The following is a 27,138-nucleotide window of genomic DNA, read 5'->3' as shown; positions in this document are numbered from 1 at the left end:
AAAGACAAAAATCCTGGTTAAAAGTAATTTATGCTTTGGTTCAGATCACTATTTGTACTCTGGTATTACCCATCAGGTTATTGTGCAAGTTTTACTTTTCTCCTTATATTCTGCCCATGTTTTACACGTGAGGTTAACAGTAATGCAGTAATTTACCTGAGTGTCCAAGATGTCAAAGTCCCATCTTGTACATTCAGTCACACCATTCACACTGCAATTCCACCTGCATTTAGTTGTATGGTATGTCTTCTACCCTAAAATCTCACTTTAAACTAAAGCTTCAAACATTTTTGACAGAAGAGAAGGTAAAATACAAAGAATGCAGCTGCATTCTTATGTGTTCCTCATTTGGCTCAGACACTCAAAAAAAAAAAAAAAAAAAGAAACCATTGCTGCTAAAGTTCATCCAGATGAAAAATGCATTTAGATTTATTTAACCACATGATTTGCAAACCTAAGCAGATATTTCTTTGGAGTTTCTTTTTTTACTGTTAGAGGGTGATTGAAAAGTAAACTGCTATAAGAGCAACGTTTCCTAACCTGACAAAGTTTATGCTCACAAACGACTCCTTGGTCTCTGGGCTGTCTCTGCTGGGTGCGACACAAACTGAGCTGTCTTCTCTCAACTTTAGGTTGTTGTTTGCCTTAAACAAGATTTCTATTGTTTTGGTGAAGAAAGTTTTTTTTAAAGAGCGACTAAATGTTTTTTGGGGTTTTTTGTCTAAGTTTTAAAAGTAATTTACTTCACGTATGAAACACAATGTAAAGGCTGATTCAGATAGATTTTTGGTTTCATTTTCTGTCTCTACCAAATCTTTCTATTTCAAACAAATTAAAAAATTTTGCTTTTTCATAAAATTCACCTTCTAGCCATGCATACCTTTGGTTCAGACAAAACTATTAAGTTGTACCAGGTTATTAGGTACAACTTGATAGTACCGAGTTGGAGCTCTGTCTACCTTCAGAACTGCCTCAGTTCATCATAGCATTGATTCAGCAAGAATTTAAAAACAATTCCCAGAGATCTGTGTCCATATTTATGTGATCACGTCATGCAGGTGATGCATATTTGTCATCTGAACACCCGTGTGAATCTCCCTTTTCACCACATGTTAAAGGTACTTTGTTGGAATAAGATCTGGTGACTGTGGAGTCCACTGAAGTTCAGTGAATTCATGTTTTCATGTTCAAGAAACCAGTTTGAGGTGATTTGAGCTTTGTGTGCTGGTATGGACATGGTGTGTAACAACAGGCTGTGCCACAATTAGTCTGTATATTTCTCTTTCTTTATTCATCTAAAAATGGCCTGGTATGTAAATCTCATCAGATGTCCCCCACACTGACATTATTGTGCTTTAATTTACATTTAAAGTGCGCTTTATTTGCTGGTTGCAATATTCATGTTGGTTCATCTGCATGTTGCCTCTGCCTGTCTTGTCTGTCCTGAGGGGGGCGCTGCAGACCATTTTACCAACCTGTCCTGAGTCAGCATTTAGTAACTACAGTATAAAACTGTCATCACTCAGGAAAGGTATTTCCACTTTTACACTATGTGTGACTCTTAAAAATGATTATTACTGAACATTGTGCAGCATAAACTGTTTCTACAGCCATGTTGAACTTTAAGCGTCCTCTATAATTTACTTCTGAAGTGACATGATCAAAAATGTTATTTTATTTATCAGTATAAACCTTCCAGATAAGTGGACTCTTCATAGTTTCTTATTTTGCAGCTGTCGGGGTGTTTTTGGTCCAACCTGCATCACCAGGCTATCCGTGTTGAATATGAAACCTCCAGCTGCCGTGGCTCCTGAGCTTTGTGTTAAACGTAGCATTTCATGCCTGTTCACTAATTCATCCTGTTGCTATGCCCCTGCTTTCCGCGAAGCTCCCATTGTTCGTGGCATCCCTCTCCCTGTCGTCCGCACAGAAAACACACACACACTGAGATGCGCTGACAGACTCCGTGGTCCAATTCACGGTGGCACAACACGGCAGTGAGCCAGAATAATTCAACGAAAACAATTAAATATGAAGCAGCCGCTGCAGAGCTGTCCCCTCAGAGATCAGGAGTAAAACAAGCACAGGCAGAGTGTGGAGAACTGTTGCCGCCTCTGTTGCTGCAACCTGTAGTTTCTAACTCCTCCTGGCAGCATCTACACCCGTCAACTTGCTGTTTCCTCCGGCGGTCGAGCAGTGAGAAAAGCTTTTCTTATTCTTTTCCATGCTTCTTATTGTTACAACCATGAACTTGCATTTTGTTAAAAAATTTTGTGCAAAACCAACATAAAGTTGTAAATGTGGGAAGAGAAAGGAAAAGGAAGCATGGATTTTGCTCTCCTTTTCTTGCTGTAAAAATATGAAAAGTGAAGCGTGTGGTTGTTTTCAGCCCCACTGAAGACAGACAGAGGTTAACACAGCTGCATGATGCTGCCACTACCATGTCTCACAGTGTGGATCAAAGTGATATGCAGGAGGAAATTTATGATTTTAATCAACAGATTCTCCCACCTGAGCTGTGGATTCTTGGCCAGTTTGAATGGAGGGCATTTTCTTACCGTGTTCACATGATGGTTTGAACAGTTTTCTATGAGCTGTTCTTCTGTAAGAGATTAATTCAACATGTGACAGTCACAAAAATGAAGAAATGTCAATCTTTACTTAGGGTTTGAGCTGCACTTCTACAAACTGTGGTTATAATGTTTTGCCTGAATTACCATCGATTGTGATGGACCTTCATTTGTTATGACAGGCCTTTGTAGACAGGTTGGACGAATGGATGGGTAGTTGTAGGAAGGAACGAAAGAAGGCACTTGTGGGCAAATTTCTCCAGTTTTCTATAAAGAAAAGATAAGAAAAGATCCAATAAAATGTAAATCATATGTTGGTAAGCAAAGTACAACTGAATATTTCATTTCTTTTAATAAATCAGAGTTGGCAAAGTCTCTTTTATTGAGATTGTTCTATTTTTTAATCATGAGTTGCTTCTTGATTCAAATAAAATAACATAGCAAACAAGAACAAAATTAAGTTTTCCCTCACTCTCTATTATGGCATCATGCTTGTTTTGTAGAGATCCTAAGAATCATCCGCTATCTTATTTCTGTGTATAAAAATATTATTTTCCTCTTCATCAAAGTCTAAAGAGATCAAAGAATATCAGCCATGCACCAACAATCACATTCGTCTGTATGAATCCTCCTGAATGCATGCATGTTGAGATGACGTTTTGCTTGTGGAAAAAAAAGGAGAGGAGTGAGAGACAGGAGGAGGAAAAGATTAAAGAGAGGATGCAGTTCTTTAAAGCACAGCCGCTCCGAGTCTTTTCACAAGAAACCCATATCCTGTTAGGAAACCACATGCTTTTACAAAGGATTGTTCCTGACGTAGAAAGAGGCGAACGCGCTCATACCAGTCATACCTGGTACCAGAGTTGGGTAGTAACTAGTTGCATTTACTCAGTTACATTTGCTTGAGTAAATTTTCAGGGAAAAATTACTTTTGGAGCGTTACGCTGTACGTTTGACCTTAACTTGAGTAATTTTATTATGAAGTATCACTGCTCTTACTTGAGTATAATTTCCAAATCGTCTTCCTGCAGTGAGTAACTTGATTGAATGAAGAAAAAGCTCATTTTCACACAAAACACACACCTGCAGTTTTTGTTAAAGTTTAAGAAATTTTATATTTAAAGAAATTGAGTTGGAAAAAATGTTTGAATCTGAACTTTTTACTTTGTAATTATGTTATTTATATGAATTATTTTCATTTTTGTCTTTACAACACCAAAATTTCCACATAACTTTATGTTTGTATTTGATCATAGATTTTCTCTATATTAAATGATTAAGGTTTTGATCAGTTTCTCAGTACTTCAACAATGTTTTTACAAAATATGTTTTTACTCTTACTTGAGTAATTTCTTATGTGGCTACTTTTCACTTTTACTTGAGCAAAAATATGTTGAAGTGGTGCTACTCTTACCTGAGCAGGCTGTCACCGGAGGGTAAAACAAAGAACTATAAGTAGTTTCTTGAGAATCAATGTTTCTCCGTCCATCATTAAAAACTCCCTGATCTCAGTCCTGTAGAAGAACATCAGATGCAGAAGTTTTGCGATTCGAAAGTTTTCTTTGAAGGCTGAGCAGATCTCCACTGTTGCATGCAGTTATGTCTAGCATGTGTGCAAACGGTATATTTTTTTTAAACAGATCACCTGGTTGGTAAAGCATGAAATGGATGGACATGCGGCTGAAATTGATCCGCGTTTGATGACCAAGTGAGGGACGCCCAAAAGCAGAAACCTGCACACAGACACATCAGAAGATGAATGTACAGAAAGTTTTCACATCGTTTTTCAGCTACTTTGATCAATTCTAGTCAGAAAGAAAAAAAGAAAAATCTTAAAATAGTAAAAGCGAGGGCTACATTTGAAAGAAAAAGGGGAAAACGTCAAAGCCTAACAACACCTTGGCAAATCTGAGCTATGAGGAAGGCAGCATGGTGTTAGGAGGACATCTTTCTTTGGTCCGTCACAAAGCACCAACTGTGTGACGTTGGCCCACCCCGCCTTCTTCAAATCAGACAAAAATGATGTCAAACGTTGGTGATACATTTGTGCTGGATTGTGCAGCGAAAGCTTTCACTGGTGCCGCTATCATTTTAAAGCTATTAAAAAATGTTTCCAGAGGTAATGAAAGGTCAACCAGCCCCGCCCACCTTATGCAAATCAGACAACATTGGTGTCACTCAACTGGACTACATTTGTGCTGGTTTGTGCAGCAAAAGTATTTGTTTGGGCTGCTTTGGCTTTGAAGAAAAAGTTTAAAGGTCAAAAGGTCAACCAGCCCACCCCCACTTTTACAAAATCAAAATTACCTCTAAAACTTCATTAATATCTTCGAAGCCAAAGCAGCACAAAGAAAAAAATTTGCTACACAAACCAGCACAAACGCAGTCGAGATGATTGACACCAATGTTGTCTGATTTGAAGAAGGTGGGGATGGCTGGTTGACCTTTCGTGACCTGTGGAAACATTTCTTAATATTTTTAAAATGATAGCGGCACAAACGAAAATTTTTGCTTCACAAACCAGCACAAACGTTTGACACCATTTCTGTCTGATTTTGAAGAACGTGGGCTGGGCCAACTTCACTCAGGTCTGATTTGATGTGAGAAAAAGAGAGAAATGAGATTATGTTTTTGTCCTTTTCTGTCTGCTGTCTCCAAGCTACAGCTTCCACCAACAACACACCAACAGACTATTATTAATTAGAACCATTCTTACAAATTACATATGTATCGAATATGTCCAGCTGCTGCGATCACAAGACCTGCAGCCTGGCAGCGAACTGTTATCCTGCGAGTGTCACCTCTCAGCCATCAGCAGCTTATTCTGATCTGCTGAGAGGCGAGAACTTGCTCACTGTAAAGTAATCTGAGTCCATATTCTGCAATCCGGGCCACATGGCTGCTGTCATATGAACTGCATGTGGGTCACAGCCAAGTGAGAATTTGTGAATGTGTGTACAGCGTGTGCTCGCTGGACGCTTCCTGACCGTTCCGGACGAGGATTCTCTGCTCTGTCGGACAGAAATAGTCAGAGTCGACGTGAGTCTGCTCCATTCAGAAACTCCTCTCCCAGACTCATCACCAAAGTTAAATTTGCTCCCCTTCTCCTCGGTGTACGCAATATGGAAGAAACTAAAATTATTTTTCAATTGAATGATGTTAAAGTTTATTTAATTTTCCCAAGAGTAAAATAGCTAAACCGCGACCCAACAGTCCTTGTTTCATTTGAGGGTACAGACATTTCTAGCACCAATTTTAAAAGCAATTTCCAGCTGTTGTCAGTGATTGTAATCAGTCATTTTCACCGCTTCACACACATGCATTTTAACAAACATTAAACATCCACAAAGAAGATTAGCCTAAAGGTCTGCAGGTGTAGCAGTATACCCTGACTCGCTGCTAAATAAAAATGCCACATGGATTTAAAGAAAATAGTTATATAGAGAAAGAATACATGGAAATATCCATCCATCTTTTCAATGTCTTCCACCTACATATGAAATCTGGCTGTGGGGCCAACAGGTCCATCCTCCAGCTCACTCTGGGGAAGCCCAAGGCATTCTCTGGGACTCATAGTCCCGTCTGTGGATTCTGCGTCTTCCTGGGCTCTTCTCCCAGTGGGAAAACCTCTAAAGGGATTTCCCCTGAGGACATCCTGACCAGAGGCCTGAACCACCTCAACTGACTCTTCTTGATGCGGTGACGCAGTGGCTCTTAATCTGAGCTCCCCCTGGATGACGCATCAGTAAATCAAGAGCTTTGCACTTGGCTCGACTCGTTCTTCACCATCACTGACGAGAGCAGCGGACGTGTTACTGCAGAGGAAGCCCCAGTTCTTCTGTCCATCTCCTGTTCCATCATCACTCATGAACAAGATGCCAAGACACTAAAACTTCTCTAGAAGTAGAGATTGACCCGAAACACAGAGGGGGCAACCCACTTATATGTATAAATATAAACATTTAAACACGCCTTTTGATTTCTTTGAGGGAAAATGGTTAATTTTCTTGCCTTATGAGACATTATGGTGCATTTATTAAGTGTAATTATGTGTTTATGTTCAGATGTGAATGTTTACAGTTCACTGTCTTCATCTTCTTTGACCTTTTTCACATTTTGTCCTGCTACAGGCTGAAATAAATTTTTTATGGATTCTATATGAAAGAGCAACACAACTTAGTTCTGAACTGTCAAGTGGACAGCAAATGGTTTTCAAAAATAATACAGTCTTACAAACAAAACTCTGAAAAATTTGTCATTCTCTTGTATTCATCTCCTTGAGTTTATCCTTTGCAAGTCTCTGTGCATCCAGAAGAAGAAGAAAAGCTCTTAACGCTTTTTGCTTGGACTCTATTTACTTATTAGGTTCATATGAGGAACTGGTTCCACTGGATTTTATTTAGGAGTGTCAGAGTTATGAAGCCATCCCCCAAAAAACTAGCATTTTCTCTCTTCTTCTTAACATTATGTGGGTCTATGACATAAAATCTCAATATAGTGCATTGAAGTTTTGTGGTTGTAGTGTGACAAAATGTGAAAAAAGGCAGGGAAAGATGCATAGAAATAACGTGAAAGTGAAGAATAGATTGTCTAAAAATAGCAAGACAAGAAAAATTGAAAAGGGAAGCTGAGATTACTTTATGATAAAGCCTCAACTGCCAAAGTTAAAAGCATGAAGGAAAAAGGAGTCAATTACACAGACACTTCAAAGGAAAAGAGGTAGAAAAGAAAGAAAGAGAGACACGGCACCTGAGTCGTTTGGAGAGAGTTATGAATAACGGCAGGAAGATGGAAACAAGCAGAGACGGTCGACGGTGGGAGAAAACCAGAAGAAAATTAACAGGTCTGTTGTGATGCATGAAAGGACTTTAACAGGATGGAACAATGTGGAGGCTCAGGCGAACACGCAGATGAGAGCTGGAGAAAACTTTAAAGGAGCAGAGGAGGAAATGTGTATCTTTGTGAAAAGAAGACAGAAACCAACTGTTTAATTACATGAGTAATAAGTTATTTCCAAAGCTGTAGTCTATCAAACTGAGTTCCTTTAAGTTGTTTTGTGTAAACAGAGTTTTTTTTGGGGGGCGGGGGGGGGTTACAATGAGGTGAATCCCCAGTCTCAATACAAACTGATCCCTGCTGCCATTTCACCCACTTCTCCTATCAGGCTGCGTCAGGCCTGGTGATGCCCCGTGTGACCGCCGCAGGAATGCAGGCTACGCCAGCTGGGCCGTGATGTAATGAGCATGTGTCCGGCCCTCCTTACAGACCTGGCCCCTCTCACCCATCATGTTGGACCACTGGGGACAGCTTGGTCACTGGACTAATTTAGGGAGAGGACAAACCCACCAAGTGGAGCATCTCTGGTGTCAGCCTTGTACTTTCTAATATTAAAGATCCCTGGCCTGGGTGTGAGTGTGTCTGTGAGTTGTTTATGAGTGGGGTATTTTTAGTCGATTTTCCACTCCTTGTGCAGCGTTGCAGGCCAGAGAATGAGGAGAGAGGTGAGTCGAGGGGGGGAGTAAGAGAGACAGTGTATCCAGGGATCACCTGGCTCTTGTACTGTATAATAATAATAATAATAAATAAAGCTAACAATAATAAAGGTTGTGTGCATAAAAATCCTGTTTTCTTCAAACTTTGTCAATTCCCCTCAGGGTAGGAAACTAGAAACGGTGTTTATCTTTATTGCTACTGCAGTAAAACACTTTGTATCTGAGCCAGGATTTGTAACAGGCCCATCTATATATGGCACACTTCCAAGTGTGAAGCTTGTGTGCATACTAAAGATGCATGGCATTTATACTGCATCTGTCTCTGGGTTCACACAAGCAGGCTTGTCGGCTGCAGGCCGTGTTTTTTAGTGGCTTGTGCTTGCAGGAAAATCTTCTGAACAAAGATGAGAGTGGCTGCATGAAGTCAATGAAAATGCAAACAATTCTACAAATGTCCGAAAACCTTCAGTTGTCCAAGGAAAATGTAAAGATGAAGAGGGGTGTCCAAATATACATCTAAATTATTAACAACAGTGATTCCATGAGAGAAAAAATAAAGTCTTGGAAGCCAAAGTCCAGAGCAAAATTCATCAGAAAAACTGTGGGTTCATTTAAAGAACTGTGTTGAGTGGTCCTCGCAATCTGACTGGTTGGAAGAATTTCACTGGGCAGAGTGGAAAAAGTGAGAAATTTCTTCAAAGTCTGAATCCAGAAATTGAATCAAAGAGTTCAACAAACTATAAGTTTAATCCTCTGAATTCTTATATAACTTAATAAGACAGGGTTTTGCACATTGTACTTCATTTAAAAAAAAAAATTAAAATATTTTTTATAATTAATCAAAATCACATTTTATTACCTCTCAAAAACCTTCTGCAAATAATATTCATTTGCAGAAGTTGGAAAACTTTGGGTTTATTGACCCAAAAAAGCCTCTCTGCCTAGAGACGGTCCTTGGTGCTTTAGGTGATTTACAAACAATGTGTAAGATGTTGGGGAAAAAAAAGACAACTTTTGCCACCTGCTTCTGCAACTTTTTAAAGCAATACATCTGGGTACATAAATGACTAGTTCAGTCATCAGACATCATTGTCTCTGTCTAACTGCTGAACCAATAAATTTTAGCTCAGCCTAAAAGCCTCATGATCTGCCTGATGACCTCTTCCTCCTCAGCGGCTGCTGCTAGATTTTTGATTTGCATATTACAGCTAAATAATTTCCTACACACTCTTTAAAGAGTGATTTCTTTCATTCAGTCACGTCTGTCAAAGCATGTTACTGCATGTGTATGGTTTGAGTCTGCATGATGACTTCTGTAAATGTTTCAGTTGTGGGTCCATCGACTGAATCTGTTTTTCGTATCCTGCTCACCCCCAGCAGTTTGATCCTGACCATGACCAACATTTTTATTTGTGGGTGAGTCTCATGATTTCATAACTGTTTGCGTCCTACAAGTCTTGCTGCCGTTTTAATGGGCCCGTAGGCCGATAATCCACATGGATGACGAATCGTATTGGCACGAACCACTTAAGAAACTGTAATTTTATTCATAACTTTCCCACAAACTATGTCAGCAAACCTCAGAACTTACATTTATTGTGTCACTGGGAGCCGGCAGGCTGCAGCTGCCCTGAACAACACAGTAGATTGCATAAACTACTAACGCCATGCTTTTATTGTGTGGGTTTGTTATTCCACCATGGTCTTTTGACCTGTATGAATAAATTCTGTTACACATTAACGCTGTCATAATTATCTGATCATTCTCTCACGGCTGCCTACCTGCTGCGTCTCCCAGTAGGGAGTTCCCTCTTAATGCTCCGGCAGTAATCAGGATAACCACTTCAGGGCTTGCAGACATTTGAGCCCAGGCATGTCAGAATGAATGGATAATGGTCCCCTTCCTCAATCCATAATCTTCAGGCAGCTTCAGGGTGAGGTGTGGGTTTGTTGGGATCTTCTGTCACAGGAAAAAAATATATATATTAGTCTGTTTACCCAGTTTTTGCTGCTTTCTCTGGTGCTTTGGATTATACAGTATTCCCTTTAACTAACAAAAGCTGCAGGCCTGGATGTGTTTTGATATCCCTTAAGCTCTAGAAGGAAGAATAAAAACTTCTATATTAGAAACATGCAACTAGCTGCTAAAATATCACATGGAAAAGAAGCTGATTTCTTTCTTCTGCATTGCCAATAATAGCTATAGCAATATATTTCTGATCCAATTATTATTTATTGTGTAGCATATTGAGATGACAGTGTTGTGAATTTCTGTGAAACTGAACTGCAGAAAATCCTCTCAGATTTGACATAAAAATAAAATGCAATGCAGTTCTGCACAAATGTCAACTTTGTCATTCTTAGCAGCAAGCAGAGGGAATTGACTGTAAATTCATAAAAACAATAGAAAATGTGTTCAGGGCACAGCTCACCAATATGTGTTTTTATAGATGAGGGCCCATTTCCAAGGGGCCCTCATCTATTCAAAACTTTTCTAATGCCCTCCTGGGCAGTTGCCCATAAAACCTGAAGCTGTAGATACAATAATGATCCAGCGTAAATTATAAAACAAGATTATTAAAACTTGTAAAAAGACTTGTGACTGTGTTTTTGTTGTTTTTAGTACAAATCCTAATTTCAATTTTGACATTCATGTCAATGTTGAGTGCATGAAAACTTCCAACAAGAAGTGCAGTATCCTGCCCTAGAGGGTCTGAATAAAATTTGACAAAGAGTCCATGTTGTGGACATTTTTCCTCTTTCCTGCTCCCCCGGTTCACCTGCTCTGGGCTCCTGTTTGTCCCAATTCTCATCAGCTGATTGCATGCATACATGGATGAAAGGAAGAACAGGTGAAAGCAGCACAAAGATACAATTGACTAGGGGAGAAAAACAGCCGACTTGCACATTGTCCTCACATAGATTTGACACGCTGAATGGCTGATGAGAAGGGACAGGCTGTAAACACGAATAAACATGGCAGAAGAAACATATGTGTGTGTGTGTAAGTTGGCTAGAGCATCGGACTTTAACCATTACTTTATATATTATTGATAAACTGCAAAATACAATAAAACACTGGAGCTTTCTTTGTTTAGCAGGCAACCTCTTATTATTTCATGAAGCTCTTTCATATTGATGAATCTGTTGTGTGTAAGCAATTTTTATTCAAAAAAGAAACAACTTTGATTTAACTTTTTGCTACAGAAACTAAGCAATAACTTTTACAAAGCTTCCAATAAAACGCTGAAAGAATTAATGTAAAGGATTTAGTGTCATCTAGCTGTAAAGGTGCATATTGCAACTAAACTGACTTAATTAAAAGGTAATTAAAAAACATTTCCAACACTACAGTACATACAAAGGGAAAGCAATTGTTTCGGGATGAACAAGTAAATTCTCAATCAGTAATCGACAGAATGTGGCTGTATAACTATTTATTCATCAATAATCAGCTGATTGTGTCTCTCATTGCCTGATTAACTTAGATAACAACTATCTGATCAGTTGGGGAACTCATAGATTTAAAATTTTATCCACAAATGTTGAGTTGATCCTTGAATAGAAAAAAGATATTAAAGAAGGAAACAAGTAACATGCCCAGTAATGACGCAGTCCCAGTATACAAGTACTGTTCTGAGCTGGAGGGCCTAGAAAATTAACACAAATACTTCAATGACGCGAGAGGACTCGACATTTCACAAGATCACCTCCACCTCCTCGTGCTGAAATTCAAACCCTGATCTTCTAGATATAGAAATATTGAGCTTTCTCACATGTTTCAGTATGATAATCTACTGGATCCAGAACTGATTCTGGATCTGCTGCATTCACCACTGCATGAAAGTGAAGCCACAACGATCCAGTTTTGACAAAGCAAAGGAAGAAATGGCTGTACAACCATCATGAAATAGATTGTTTATCAACAGTCTGATGTCCAGATATCAACCACAATGTGTCTGAATTGAGAAACTTTGCTCCAACCGCCTTCATCCTCTGGACTTTTTTAAAGTCCAGTGGTTTCCACTGTTCATGCTTAACTTTGACATCCCTCAGTGCGACATCTTAGATTGGGTTAGTCAGGTTTACCGGGTTATATACGGAGATGCACACATGTGAGAGCGTATCCGCTTGTGATTGTGCACAGCTTGAAATCATAGCTTGTCTTTGGATGTCATGTCTAATATAATCATATGGCAACTGAAGCTCTATTATTCATGAGATCAATGCTGGGATTCAATCAGGCCTGATATCATTCAGCCTACCAACCCTATTTTTATTCTTCCTCTCCGTCTCTTTATCCAACCTTTTCCCTCTGCAGATTATTTTCCCCTCCCTGTTCTCTGTTGAGTTTGACTCGTGAAGATCGTGAACATGAAAAGGGAGAGTGTTCACCTCGAGGGATGGCAGCCAGTGAGGGACAGCGAGGTGCCTCTAACACCTTGACTAGCAGGGCCTTAAGGCCGGAGGCAAAACATTGGAGGGGAAATGTAGTAGTGAGAAATAGTGAGAGGATCTAGGTGATATAATGTAAGATTGCAGAGGTGAGTAGGTCTCACACTTTGAAGGATGACCAAGCAAGACTGAACTTTGGGTCTCACTTTTTCCTCAGTCACTCATTCAACATTTCCTGCAATCAGGTCTGATATCATCCAGCCCATCATTACAGTATCATTACAGTCAGAAATCAACTCAAGTTCAGTCACAACTTACTAAAAAGACAGGAAGGAAATTCATCCTCTTTGAGTCCTGATATTTTATACATCATAATAAGAACTATTTGGTGTTTACAAGGATTTTTGCAAAGTATGATTCAACATGCTACAATATGCCAAACATAAGCCATTATAGAAAATAACATTATGGAAATACATGATACAAACATACAATAAAAAAGCAAAAAACAGATAATAATGAAACAGCATTAATTTAAAAGCAAAATTATAATGTTACATTAAAAATACACTTACAATAACTTTATCAATATATATTACAAATATCATATACTGATCAATGGAAATGACCATTTACGTTTTGAATTGCATCAAGACATAATATTCCTGAGCTGCATTGCTTGTCATCAACGTTTCTACACAAATAGCGACACACAAACAAATAAGAAGATAAGAGTTGCAAAAAATTTTTTTTCAACATTTCATAGATTGCAACACATTTTCACCGGAATTTGACTAGGCCATTCAAACATAAATGTTCTTAAATCATTCTATTGTAGCGCTGGCTGTATGTTAGCCATTGGAAGGTCTTTCCAGTTTCAAGAACATTTCTTGAAACTCATATTTCATCCTCTAACATGTTTTCTTCCTTAGAGTTAGGATAGAGCCCCATTTACACATAGCCAGTTTCCAGTGAAACCATAGCATTTCTGTTGCTATCCAGCTGTTCGTTTACACATCTCCAGTGACCTAGAAGGGATTTTTGAAACCAGGTGTCACTGGTTTTTAAGTGACACAGAGTTGTGAGAGACTCCACAAGTGTCAAAGCGAAGATGCGCAGAACGCACAGTAAATAAGTGCTGGATGACATTTATCCATGTGGTACATTGACTTTTCAGTTCAACACATTTTCTGATATGCTATGTGTGCTTTACATTATGCTTCTTTCTTCCGAGACCGAGAAGCACTTTGCGTTTAATGCAGAGAATGAAAGACTCCGTGAGACAAAGAATAATTTCCACCAAACGCTAACAGCCCCATACAGTATTTAATATGAATTTGTTCTCAAAACCAGTATGAAGTCCATTCTGCTGGTGATAAACTGAGCTCTGTAGTTTTCCCCGCTTCTACAGCACAGTATTCCCTTGGGTATTATTTTGCAGTTTTTGAACTGCTAGCATTGGACTCGGCCGACCGGTTATCCTGATAAATGTTCACAGATGCATTTTTTTCACTATGGATTCCAAGTGAAATCCATAGTGATTGCGCAGCCCAGAAGTCATGGGAACTTTATCTTCTGCAGAGTGGCATCAGCGTGTCTGTGTGTGGCTTGTCTCGAGCTGTGACGTCCCCGCTCTGGAGCGTGTGCGCTGATCTGAGTTTCCTGTGCGTGGACGTCTGGATGATGATGATGTCAGTGTGCAGGCCCTGGGCAGTGAAGTCAGGCTGAGGTTTGGGAATGCTGGGGCCGCTGGACCAGAGTCCCGGGGGAGAGCTGAGAAAAAGGCCACAAGCCTCCTCCCAAAAGGCTTCGGCGAGGAACAGAGAAGGGACGACCCAGAGGGCAGCATGTTATTAGCGGATGTATTGTGATGAAGCTCTCTTCTTTTTTTGTTGTTCACAGTCAGTAAAATCTTCTTGAGTCTGTGTGATTGACCGTGCAAAGCATTGCGCACAGGAAGCAGTGGTGACGCTCTCACACCGCCCACCATAGATATTACAATGGAAAGCCAAAGCAAGTGAGCAACTGTACGCCCCCTCTGGCCTGCACCACACGCATGGAAAACTACCAAAACCCTGTGCTGTGGTTGTGCTGGCCAGCTAGTATATATGTTCACTCACAGGGGCATAACAAACACATTAACTATCTGTGTGTTTGAGGACATTCAGAGATGGTGGCAAAAGCAAAGTGGTGTAGGTACACTGGCTTGCTTCTTTCCTGACACGTGTGAGGATAAACATTAATTTACTTGACTGACGTTAACACCCTGTTGAGTAAACATACAAGCAAACTTACACCAGCGGCGCATACGACACCAACACTCAGGTTGCGTCTGGTGAGAGTCGTCGAGCCCGAGAAACAGCCACCAGTTCAGGGTTCAGAGCAGCAGCCAACCACACATGCAACGCACGCCTGTATTATGGTTTAACGGCCCCTCGCTTGTCGTCACGCTCTGCAGGGAATGATGGCACCAAAAACATAACGCCTAAAAGCTATGAAATAAAATTTCATACAGGATGTTCAGTCCTGGTCATTCACATGTAGAATTTTAATTCGTAGGTAATAATTATATCATCTGTCAGTATTTTCTGTACAAATGATTGTTTTGATAGATAATATCTAGAATTATTCAAACCCTTTCCCATGATCAGTGGTGTCTCCTCATTTACCAACATAGCAATCAAACAACTAGAAACACTTATGTTAAATAAGCTTATTACGTGATTTAATGATTCTGCATGGGATTTACAGCTGATCCCTGCTTAACCCTTCCAAAACCTTTTTTATGAAAATAATTTCTTGACCTGCTTGGCTATATTTTGCAGATTCCTGGTAAGCCGATACCTAATACCTTACAAGTTGCAATAATTATTACATTTCTCTAAGCAATTTTGGAGTAGAAAAATGTTTCATAGACCAGAATATTTTCAAGTGAGGTGTGTTCACAATCTTCATGACAAGCACACCATTCGACACTATTGATTTAGATCATAAAAGCCAAGATCCTGAAGGAAAGCAGTGGTGACCAGGACTGTGCAACATGTCATTGTGATACTATTGCTGATTATTGGGATTATATTGTTTGTCAGTTTTTCCTTACTGTTTCCCCTTCATGTCCTCATTTCAGCTACTTTTATTTTTATAGCACCAATCCTCCTCACTCTTTAAGTCCTGAAGCTTAACTATGAAGGGCAGAGAAAGTCCATCCAACATGCCAGATATATTACTGACATGCACTGAAATATGATATCCCACCAAATATTGCATCCAAACAGTCATTTGGGATAGTGATATTGCAGATATTGGTACTGAAATGCTACAATTTGACATATTCTGCAGCTAAAAAAAAAATCCTCATTAAAAAACTTGATCATATTGATTGCATGCTCTCCTAAAAATGTACAATTTAATAATTAACTGTCATACTTTTGCTATTTTGAATGTACCCAACTTTGTCCACACATGAAATAAAATAAACCGATACACAATGGCTAACTAGATGGGTAGAAAATATATGTAGTTTGGGCTAAAATCCCCCCAAGATTAAAATAACTTTGAAGCCATTTTCAAGCTGAACCTATGGTCTACAATTCATTTTCACTTTCCTTTAAAAGTGCAGAGAATCCACCCAAATAAAGTAATCTAGTAATCTATTTTGCATCTTCTAAGTCTGACATAAAAATAGGTCAAAATAAATCAACAGAGCCAGAGTTTCAGTGAAGAAATGTGCTGCAGGCGAGGGCAGGGAAATCACCAAATGGTGATCATGAAAACGTCTTTTGAACAAAAAGCACTCACAAAGCACATAATATATTTTGTAATGGCCAATGTTTTGATCAGCAGACACCGAGCTTTGCCCCCAAGGTGGCACAAACTGAATCAGACGTTAGGTTTTGGAGGAGGTCACGATATGAAAGCACGTCTCTGGGCAAAGTGTCTTCATTGGTGTGCAGAAAAATTCAAAGAATCCTTTTCATTTGTGTGCGTCTTTTCGGCTAATAAATGTGATTATTTGCGTAGATGGGTTTATTATTTCTTATGCAAGTGAAATTTGGGTCAGGGCAAAAATAGGGAAGGCACTACTTTAGACAGACTGTAGCTGTCTTCTGGTTCAGAAACCTAAAGGCAGCCAGCAGCATTTTTACGTGTGCAGAAAAAAAAACAACCTGAACCTTTTAACTCTTAAGCACATTTTCATTTGACGTCAGGTTTTAACACAATTCAGCCTGATTTTCTTAGTCAGAAACTCCAAAAGACATAGGGTCAGGCCTCAACAACCACTTGGATCTATGACTGTGGCCAGCAGCACAGGAGCACCACAGGGCACAGTACTGTCACCGTTCCTTTTCACTTCAGACTACCAGCACAAGTCCAACTCCTGTCTTCTACAGAAACATCTAGATGATTCTGCAGCTGCTGGGGGTATCAGAGATGGCCAAGAGGCTGAGCACGGAGAGCTAGTAGTCAGCTTTTTGTCATCATCTCATCTTTAATGTGAACAAAACAAAGCAGATGATGGTAGATGTTTTTTTAGAAACAGAGTTAGAACATCTTTTCTCATTGATGTCATTTGGCAATACAGCTCTGGAAAACATTAAGAGACTCCACTGCTCTGAACCCCACTGAAAACCTCCTGGTTATTTCAACAATTACTGATGTCTGAACTCTTCCTGAGTTAAAACATTAGTACTGTTGTTTCTAAATGAATATGGACTTGTTTATAGAATAAAAGAACAACATTCATTTTACTCAAACATATACTTATAAAAAGGAAAATCAGAGAAACTGATCATTTTAAGTGGTCTCTTAATTTTTTCCAATGCTGTATATTGATAAGAACTGCACTGATTTGATTGATAAAATGTTTAAACACAACAATTTTATGTCGCCATGGAGTCTGGATGGCCACATAAAAAGCTATGGCGGACCAGATTTGGCCCTCAGGCCTTGGGTTTGAGACACGTGGTCTAGTCTATTGATTACGTTTAAATAATAATGATAATAATAATAAGAAAAATAAATCTGTTGTCCTTTCATATGCGATTTTTTTGTTGCTCACATATGGTTTGTTTTTGTGACCTCATAGGAAACAGTCGCGCTGTAAAATTTCCACTATTGCATTTTTAAAAAGAGTCTGACAACAAAATGAGCACAAGACCCCGAAATTTTAGTTTACAGCTTTTTCTCCACTGAAGAGTCGCTCTTATGTAACAGCACACAGGGTTTCAGGAGTAAATCACCTGTCTATCTCACCTGCTCTTCCTGCCCCGTTTTTAAAAAAAACAAACAAACAAAAAAACAAGTCATGACAGAAACTTAAGTCCCTCTTCTCTCCTTTCATCCGATGAACGGACCAATGAGAGAGCAGGAATGGAAAAAAGCTGAGCGTACTCAGTGAATGGGGGAAAGGGGAATGTCCTGATCCTGAATGGCAGAGTGTGGAGGGCTGAAGGCGGTTGGAGCGCAGCGAGGCCGGGCCTCACAGAGGAACATGCTGGAGGATAAGGCGTGTTCTCTTCGGCAGCGTGGCGTCGAGCCAGTCCACCGGTGCCATTTGATGCCTGAGCTTGTGACGGTGCAACAGTGTGTGGCGGACGCTGAGAAAAGATTTGGCAGCTATAAATAGGCTGTGTGTTAAAGAGGCGCATTGTAAATAGTGCTTTGGCATAGTGTCACTTTACACCCCCCTCCCTCCTCACCCACTCACTCTGGGTCTCAGCCCCAGACCGGACTTTTCTTAACAGTTTCATTATGCCTGAGTGCGTCATGAACGCTGGAAAAAAAAAAGATGAGAAGAAAAGGAGGAAGAAAGAAAGGAAAGACGGGGGTTGGCAGAAGTGCTATGGGACAGATTACACTCTAGCTCTGCGTGCGTGGGTGTGGGTGTGTGTGTGTGTGTGTGTGTGAGGGTGGGGGTTCGCGTGCTGGTGCAGGCGGGGGTGTGTGTGTGTGTGTGATGTAATGTAAGTGAGGCCAGGCTTCCCCAGGTACTCCGGTGTCTCCAGGTCTGGGAAGCTTCCAAAGATCAAGAGAAAAGACAAATGTAGAAGAAGTGATCCTGTGTCTCTTCTTTCTTCTCCTCTCAGTCTCCTCCTGCAGCTCCTTTTTTCTTGCCCTACAAATTCAGCTCTCCTCTCCCTACTTCTTTCCTTTCCTCTCTCATCAGAATTTCCATTTAAAAGCTCCAATTTTTTTTTACCCCTCAGTACAAATATCCATTGTATATTTGCAAGAGAAACTCGTAGCATGAGCAGATTTTTATTATTCATGTCCTTCAAATCCAGACTGCATTCAGGCATGAATTGACGCAGCTGTAACCGTAAGGAAAACCAAACTTATTATTGAACACTTAAGGTAACAATCACACGGTTTCAGTATTCTTCAACAACTATTACAGATCCATGTAAATCTGAATATCATCAAACAGTGATTTTATCTCAGTAATTCAATTCCGAGATTGAAACTCATTTATTTTTCAGATTCAACATGCAGATAACCTTATTTTGAATGTTCAAGTATAACTATTAATTTTGACCTTTCTGGGTAACTATTGAAAACTAAGAACTTAGTTCAAAGAAAACAAGAGCATTTAAATAGTCTCCTTGTCAGGGTCCGTGTTTTTCTGTGTGTTTATTTTGAGTTTCCTGTGTATCTGTGTCTCCGTGTTGTCCTGTCGCCCTTTGATTAGTCCCCAGATGTGTCTTGTTCCCTGATTACCTCTTGTGTATTTAGTGTCACCTGTGTGTCTGTGTCCTTGTCAGGTCCTCGTCTCATTTGACATCTGTTCTGCCGTGTGTCGGGTTAGTCCATTCATGCTCTCTGTTGCTACCTGTGTTGAGCCTCATCTTCCGCTCAGCAGCGCTGCCTGGGATTTGGACTGTTTGTGTAGCATTATTTCGTCATTAAATCTACCATATTTCTCTTACCTGGGTCTCCTAGCGTTTTGCCTCACCACTCATCCACACCACTTTATGACACTCCTCAGTCCAGGTAAAGCGTTTTTTTGGTTAAGAAGTGTCCTAACTAGTGCAAACAGGAATCAAACAGCAGAAACCCAAGTCCTGGATCTCCTGTGGAGATTCTTTAAGGATCAACTCAGGCTGTTGTTCACACCTTGTGAATCTCCCCAAACTCCTGAATGGGTTTTGCTTCACAATTCTCTCAGTGCTGTAGCAATGCCTATTTCCTACACATTGTCTCATATTGCAGTTTTTCCCTCCACTTAACTTTCCACTAATTTGTTTGTATACAGTTACAGACTTTAACAATGACTTCTTGTGGATTACTTGCCTAGTGGAGTGAGTCAGTGGCTATCAGCAGCCACAATATTTTAGCATTATGTATTTTTTATTTTTTTACTGTTCTCATGTTGTATTCAAATCTTTGGAGATTTTCTGAAAACCATTATTATTTCCTCTATGCATTTAGAATCTTTGAATCACTTACTGAATTTTTTTTAAAAGTCTTGGATTGTATTATAATTTATTGAGATGCACCTGTATGTTTGTTCTTTCTTTAGGATTATGCTAATGTCTACATCAAAAGCTGCAAAATGGAAGACAGCAATCTGGATGATTTGGAGCCAGTCAAGTTTTCAAATTAAATCAGAACATGGAGTTTGAAACAGGCTTTGTGGTTTTCATGCTCAGGTTTCATAAACAGCTAGTTTTCATATACCAATTTTATATTTGTATGGACTCCTAAGTCGGTTATTTAGTAATTTAATCAAAATCTCTACATTTACAGTCTTTTATCCACCTGTCTGGACTTCATTCTTTAACTTTACCGTTCCATTTTCTCCACCCCTCACTAACCCTTACCTAGTGTAGGGAACATCTTGCTGGGTGTGGTTATTGTTTTTTTATTTTGCTCAGGCAAACATTGCTTCCACATATTATGTAGGAGACTCGCTCCTATAGCAAATAAAATCCTTCCTGTGACATCAAATTATGACGTCTTTTGACATTTAAATATCCACTTTGCCAGCTTTCAGGAGAAGCTGTGATGTGTTTTTCCGCAGCTGTGCACTCTCCTTCACATCTGGCAGACCATCTCTAGGAGCATTTTCTCCCTGTTTGCTCCTTTGCAGCTTTAACAAGCAACTACTTTACAGGAGAAAACTCAGATTCTCCCCTTTTTTGTTCCCCGTCTCACACACATAAACACACTCACACACTATGACGCAACAGCCACTGGTCATGTTCCCAAGGTCCTGTTCTCAGAGCGGTTTGACTAGAGGCCTTTGTCTGAGCTCGCTTTAAAAATAAAACTGGAGCAGGATTACAACGCACACACACACACACCCCCACCCACCCACGCCCACACACACACTCGCTTTGCATGAACTAAGCCTGACCTGAGGTGGAAAATGAAACAACTGCCAGCTCATGATGGTGTGTAAAGTGAAGTGGGGGTGTGCACGTATGTGCGCCGCCGCCATACTGTATTCAAGTGAGCACGATTCCACTCGGCCTCCTCCTGAAGTTGTAATTACAGGCTTGTGTAACACCCAGATGTGTGTGTGGGGGGAGGGGGCGTGCACGCGCGTGTGTGTGTGAGAGCTCGTGCGAGGACGAGCCTCCAACTGGATCACACCACCTGTCATTTCACGGCGTCGCATGGCAACACGATCCACCTAACAAACTCAGCGGCCCTCTCAATCAGTTCATAACGTCTTACACCTCCTGATCTTACCATATTACCTGTTGACCCTACACAAGACCCCTAAATATTCCTATAAATATGACAGATCAGCATCCACCATAGATAGCTCAATTCTCTACCAGTTTTAGATTCAATTTAAAAATAGCTTGTAATCAAAGGGGAAATTAAGCAGGACTGGGTTGCTTAACTGTAACAATAATATTTTATAAAATATAAAATATTCACCTATGAGATCAAGTTTAGAAGGTAAAAGAAGAACAAAATGTATAATAATCAAATTACCTACGTTTTATATATAAAGATATAAAGATTAATAAAAAAATCTTTAGCATGATAAAGATTAAACCAGATGACCCCACACAGAACCTAAAATACTATGGAAATAAGTGAAGAACTCTATGACCAACCACATTGTCTAGAAGTTCATGACTGAACAACTTTCCTTTGCGCTGATGAATCAAAACCTGAAAATCCTTTTAGGAAATGAAAGATACAGAATCCTCCCGGGGAAAGAGAAGAGAAACATGTTGCCTGTTGACAGGTCTCAGTTCAGACGCCACCATCTGTGAAAGCCTTTTGAAGCTAAACAACATAAATATGCTTTTCAGCAACAGGTGCTGGCATCAAGATGATTTCATCTTCCTTTCTGTGAAGGCCCTCTCTGTTTCAGTAGGGAAACCCCGATCTGCATTCCTGCACATGTTAAAAAGACATCGCTCCATGTGTAAGACGTAACATGTGCAAAGTCTCCCTTTTTCAGACACAGGCCTGATAAAAAGTATTTGAAGCCTTGTGAATTGGAAGACTCAAAACAGAAAGTCCTAATTAAAGGCCAGAATTTAAAAAAAGTGAAAATACTGTAGCTGTAAACCTTCTGCTGCTTCTTCAGCACAAAAACTCTTACTGGGAGTGATGGTGAAATGATCCTAATGTTTCTCTGCTGCTGGTGATGATGATGATGATGTTAAAAGGGTAGAAAATAGACACTCTATCTTCATTCTTCTGTCCGCTGGATTCAATAGAACAGTATAGACGGCAGCAGAACAGCCCCACAGCATGATGCTTCCACCACCATGCTTGAAAGTTGGCACTGGGCTCTTAAGTTTACCTTTCACCAAAAGGTCTCCCAACATGATGAAACCTGTAAATTTGATTCTTTCGTAACGACGGCAATTTTGAAGCGGGGATTCATTTCTAGTTAGCCGATTCAGCATCTTCCAGTCCATGATTAGTTTGATCTGTAATGGTTGCTAGTGATGGTTCTGATCATTTGAAGAAATGTTCTTTCCTCTGAGAGAAACAGCTTGGGTCAGATGGTTGAGATCTTTATTTCTATTAGAAATAAAAGCATCAAATCTAGTTTTGAAATGGATTCATTTAACTAGGACTTGAATGTTAATATTTATACCTACAGTATATGCATAATCTTGGCCATGTGTGGATAAAAGACAGGACACCATAAAGTTAAGCTTATGCACTCAATTCACTCACAAGGACGTTTCAATCAACTCTCATGTTCTTGCAATGTAGGAAGAAGTTGGAGTATCCAGAAAAAACCCACACAGACATGAGGAGAACTTGCCAACTTCATCCAGAAAGGCCAGGATTTGAACATTGGACCGTCTTGCTGCCAGGCAACAGTGCTACCTACTGCCTCACCTTGCAGCTCGCACTCAATTCATGTCTTTAAAAACATCTGAAGCTGATTGTTTTATCACCCTGGAAAAGTATCAGTTAAATAAATCACAGAAAGGCCCAAATTAACATGCCACTTATGCCGATGATTAACCGCACCAGGTTTTGTATACTGGTTCACCATCTGGCAAAACCTTCATCCAAATTAACAGCAGGGATACTTCCATGCACCCTCTGTGGTATTCAAACCCCTCACTGTGCCACGGTTTACCAGTTGAGAAACCCAAGACTCACTTAATCAGCTTTGTCTACTTACTCCAGGATCCCCTTTCCCTCTCCATTAAGTTGTACTCCAAAAACAGCTCAGCCGCGGCTGAATCGCTGCCATCCAAAAGGTTTCAAGGGTAAACGTTGCCAAACCAGCGCAGATGATACCCACTGAGAGCTCTCACAGGTCCGTGAGCAAAGCTTCACCACGAGGCCCCGGAGGGTTAGACTGATGATGAACGACGGACTGTGTGAAGTTTGATTAATTTTCTACTCATTTTACTTACATTTACATTGAATTTGTTTTATTTAGATGTAAGACAACTTTGGTTTTGTTACATGTTAACCCTATAATCACAAGTGGATCATTTTTGATATTCATATTTCCTCTTTTTCCTCAAACTCCTAGAGTATCGACTGGCGTGTCTTCTGCTCTGTGGAGGGAGAATGGAGATCGAGATGGCTTCACAGACCTTCTCAGAGATAAAAAGTCTTTTAAAAAAGTAATTAGTGTTTAATAGAACAGTGCAACACTGAAATACTGTGGTGAAAATAGACATATCACTTATGATACTTCGTGTATTCAGGTATATTTTACAGGTAGCGCATCATTTGCCTTTATTTTATAGTATTTTTGTCATTTTCTCATTTTTTAAGGCAAAAAAAATCTTAGTGTCAGTTGAGAAAATAATAGAAAATAAATAGTAATAATTTTGATTTAGAAATGTATTGTTAATATTGTTAAGGTCAAGCTTTTTCATACACCCCACAGACTTAGATTTCAATTCTCTTTCTTTCAAGTAAGAAGTTTTGGTGAGAAACAATGTAGTAATCTCTCCAAAGATAGCAAAAAAATGAAAAAGGAGCACTTCGTTTGAGGGGGGGAAAAAAGGTTTTATTTACATTTTCATAAAAATAGGCATCTGAAGTGTTTTCACAGTCTTTAAATAATCAGACATCATAGCAATCCAACCAGCTTTTATGCATATTTTGACGATTACTCTTTGATAATGAGAAACAAGAGGATATACATGAGTGCTACACTATTTCCTCGTTTTCTTAAATCTTTTCATTTAATGTTAGCCTTGGTTACATTTCCAGAAGGAAAAAAGAGATTTTTTGTTTTTTGGGCTTTATCGGTCTGGTCCTCAGGCTAGATTTGGTCTAAGCCTACAAAAAAATCACAAATGTGAGTTTCAAAACTTTAACAGTTTGAAAATAAATTGCCTTAGCCCATATATAAGCATTTTTAAGAGGAATAAATGTTTTAACAATTATTCTTTGATAATGAGCCTCAAGTATTGACGGTTGGAAGGCCTCCTCGCCATCAAACTAATCTTTCGCTCCCGAGATTCGCTATGAGATTCAATTCAGGACTTTGACAGGGCCGCTCCAAAATGTTATCATTTCTTCCAGACAGAAGAAACATGATCAAATTCAAAGATTACCTTAAACCTTAAAACACCTGCTGGGTAAGGATTTGCTTGCTTGATCTCCTCCATTTGGGCCTTTTCTATCCCTCTGACTGTGTAATATGTGATCATATTTAATAACCGGCTAGATTGGCAGCTAAGCCGCATCACAAGGCCGAGTCCCGCTCAGAACACTGCGGTTCTATTCGAGGAGCCAGAGAACATCGAGGACGTTTCACAGGGAGACACCTGCTGAATCAGGCGCTTCTACGCCACACAGTGTGATGGAAACTGATCCAGCAATATCAGCCTCGCAGCTATTAGTGTCTTGTACAAACACACGGCCTTCTATTAATACTGTAACCTGGCACACACTCGCCGCTCTATAAATGCACGCTCACGCAGTGGCTGTCACAAATACCTGATCTGGTTTCAGTGGTACAAACCATCCCAGCAACACATTGTACAAGCAAACGCAAAGGCCCACACATGCAGCCGCAGACACACAAGTACACACGCATACATCCAATCACGCTGGCTGGCCGAGGCTCTCAGCAGTGTCCCGTTAAGCACACACTTGAAAGGACACCCCAGAGAGAGGGTCCTTTTCACTGTAATAGTGGCCGGCAGCACTTAGCGAAGACCCAGTGGCTCTCACCCAGTGCTGCGAGGGGCGGAGAGGGTTCTCAATTCCACAGCAGCCCACTCTTCTCTTCCCACTGAGTGGGAGTAGAAGAGTCTTTCATGGGCGCAGTACTCCACGAGCTGCACACTCCAAAGCACTCACTCACCCGTCGTTCACTGTGGAGGGTGAGATCTCGAAATCGAGTGAACAGGCAAGCGGGAAATCAGACATGAGTGTAAAATCTTTCAAATTATATTCAGACGGCTCTTAGTCTAAACACTGAAACTCAGTTGTCACAACACTTTCAGAATTGCTACTGGCAGACATAAACTGCTGGCATAATAAAGAATAATAACATTTGTTTGTTTGTTTTAATATTCGATTATTTACTTTCCATAAATTCCCCAAACATCTTCAATTCTCCTTGGAATATTCTGAAATCTTCCACAACGAGTGTTGTTGATTGAAGGATCAACAGCTCTGAAAGGATTTTCTCTTCATTGGCACTGAAGATGGTAGAGCAGAGTCCTTCGAACAGCAAATATTAGCATAGTGAAAAAAAACACTTAATTTTAATTAACAAGAAATAATCTCAGAACAAAATTGAGCATGTCCTCATGCGTGTTAAAAGTCTATGTTTATATTGTTTTGGTTTTGATAAGCAACAAGTGCTTGAGGTTTCATTGATGCTTTCTCCTCTGGCTGTGCGATGACCCACCACCCGCATTGAAGGAAAGCCTGCGCCGTTTATTGTGTTTTTACCAGCTCATGTTGTGTTGCTTAAACACGGCAGAGAGCAGACCCTCACTTTACCCTCACAGTGGAAAAATTACAAAAGTTAAGAAAGGGCACATTGAACAAGGTCTTAAAACACCATACAACAACATAGCAACAACCCATATTAATCAAGAATTTAATTGGATCATATTATGACATCATACAGGGACAATAAAATCTACCTAGAATCTCCCGGTAGCCCCTCTGCCAGTCCGCCGATGCTTTGGGGACATTTTGATTAATTTCATTGTGGCACGTTTGGCTTTTTGCTGCAGTTCTAATTATTGCTACAATATTTTTTCAGATGTTTATTTTGTGAACTCTAAATGGGCCGAATCTTCCTTTAACACTTGAGGTTCTGCAATAACTTCTATTTACAGCTGCTCACCTCCAGTCCAGATCTCGTCAGCAGCAGCTTTAAACCGCCTGGTAGAAACGTTAAGGAGAAGCAGAGCAAACAGTCACCAGGTGGTACCGGGTGGTACCGGGTGGTACCAGAGCTTTGAGGTGCGTCGTGACTCACGGTGACAGTCGCAGTACCGTGTCTTTTATCAGGATGTCTGATATAAAGACTGATATTCTTTATATCTGTCGGTGGGACCGACTCAAGCTGCTTGTAGCGAACCGGGCATTTAGCAGAATGATGAAGTTAAAGTCAGAAGTTTTCTCTGCAGCCGAAGCATTTCTGTGTTTAGGGGCGAGGCGTTTTTTTTCCCGCTATTGCGAGGACAATTACGAAAATATAAATAGAAACAGTTTTTCTAACATTAACATCAGACCTACGTTTTATTCACAAACCAGTGCCTAAAAAAAATATTCTTGCTCATAATTTGATAGTTAGGGGGCACAGATCCCCTCCTCCTCACCATGGACCCGGAGTCTGAACAACATGGAGGCTCTGAGAGTCATTATTAGACTGAGGGCAGCCAGACTAGTTTATTTTTGCTAAATTATTATATTTAGCTAAATATTATTGCTGAGGGGCACAAACAGGCCTTCTGACATGCAGATTAAAAAAACTAAAAAATTGAAAAAAAAAATTTTGAAAAAAGGAAAAAAAAAATCAAAAAGGGCACTAGGGGCATCAAGGATAAAAGGAGCAGTTGCTCAAGCCCCCTTCGACCCCCCCCCCCCACTCCCTTTGCACATGCCAAACACGCATGAGGGCGACCATCTTGCTTTCAGCTCTAAAACACGTCTTTGAGTTAAATTAGTCGCTTTCCTTCTCTCACCCCTGCACAACATCCTGTACATATCCTGTTACCTCTGTGGTTTTGCCGGGAGTGCGTGCCGCCTCAACC

At 40.0% G+C, this 27,138-nt stretch overlaps 1 long non-coding RNA gene across 1 annotated transcript in view; it reads right to left on the bottom strand.

The window, feature by feature from the left end:
* Window positions 1-2,341: 2,341 nt before the first annotated feature.
* The window catches only part of LOC116717688 (uncharacterized), a 72,875-nt gene continuing 48,078 nt past the window's right edge, over window positions 2,342-27,138 (bottom strand). The window contains exons 4-7 of the long non-coding RNA XR_004338785.1: window positions 9,845-10,022; window positions 4,216-4,303; window positions 3,985-4,084; window positions 2,342-2,837 (exon numbers count right to left, since the gene is read on the bottom strand). This is a non-coding gene — a long non-coding RNA (uncharacterized LOC116717688). The remainder of the gene's footprint in view (window positions 2,838-3,984; window positions 4,085-4,215; window positions 4,304-9,844; window positions 10,023-27,138) is intronic.

Source organism: Xiphophorus hellerii, chromosome 3 (assembly GCF_003331165.1).
Source record: "Xiphophorus hellerii strain 12219 chromosome 3, Xiphophorus_hellerii-4.1, whole genome shotgun sequence".
Lineage (NCBI taxonomy): Eukaryota > Metazoa > Chordata > Actinopteri > Cyprinodontiformes > Poeciliidae > Xiphophorus > Xiphophorus hellerii.
The sequence above is the reverse complement of the archived record's forward strand: the minus strand, read 5'-3'. Positions and strand labels throughout refer to the sequence as shown.